Below are 1,001 nucleotides of genomic sequence, written 5' to 3' on the forward strand. Positions count from 1 at the left end.
TTTTCATCCATCCATATCCATATCCGTCGGGTGAAGCAGGTTAATGGATAATTATCCATATCCGTTTAAATTTATTTTATTTTTAACAATTATAAGCGGTGGTTCACTATATATGATCAAAAGTAATATTTTTAATAGTTTATGCGACCGAAAGTCACATTTTACTAATCTATATAACAAATATTCAATAGATAACCTATTAAACGTGTAAAGATATCGACATGTAAGTTGTTTACTTTTAATTACATGGAATCACATTTGAACCACCAAAGTACGATAAATACATTTGATTATTTAAACAAAACAAAATATAAGAAGAAAGTTATATTTTTAGAGAAAATATAAAGAAAGATGAATATGAATATAATTAATGAAATGTCACTACATAAATGATACTAATTTGAGTGATAAATTTATATGTTTAGTTATTTTGGGTGAAAGCGGGTTCATCCATGGATGAAATTTTTTCATCCATATTCATATCCATTTAGATCGTCCATATCCACGAATAATCAGGTGGATCGGATGGATATCCACTGGATCGGATATCCATTGCCATCCTAGACTGTAAACCTCTTCTCTTTAAACAATTTTTTTCTTCCTTATGCTAGATCCAACCAAATAATTATATTTTGTTTCTTTCTTCTTCTTTTTTATTAACTTAGCTAAATATCAGATCTAGCAAGTGGAACATTTGTAAATGGTGAATGTTGACCGAAAAGAGATTCTTGAAAGTAATTTCTGGTAAAAAAATACAAACTTAAAAGAAACCTCTTTTACCATTTCATTTCACCCACTCAAACCCTAGATCCAAAACACTCCGAAACACCAACCCCCTTTCAAAATTGTCAAACCCTAAATCTTTCCGTCGCCTGAAAGCTCCGTTTTCAATGCAGTTTGTTGGGTTTTGTTAGTAAAAATATTTCGTTTTTAAAGGTGATGGCGGTGGCACTCGACTTGCAACAACCATACGCCGCGGTTTCAGCTCTATAGCCACAAAA

Source organism: Rutidosis leptorrhynchoides, chromosome 10 (assembly GCF_046630445.1).
Source record: "Rutidosis leptorrhynchoides isolate AG116_Rl617_1_P2 chromosome 10, CSIRO_AGI_Rlap_v1, whole genome shotgun sequence".
Lineage (NCBI taxonomy): Eukaryota > Viridiplantae > Streptophyta > Magnoliopsida > Asterales > Asteraceae > Rutidosis > Rutidosis leptorrhynchoides.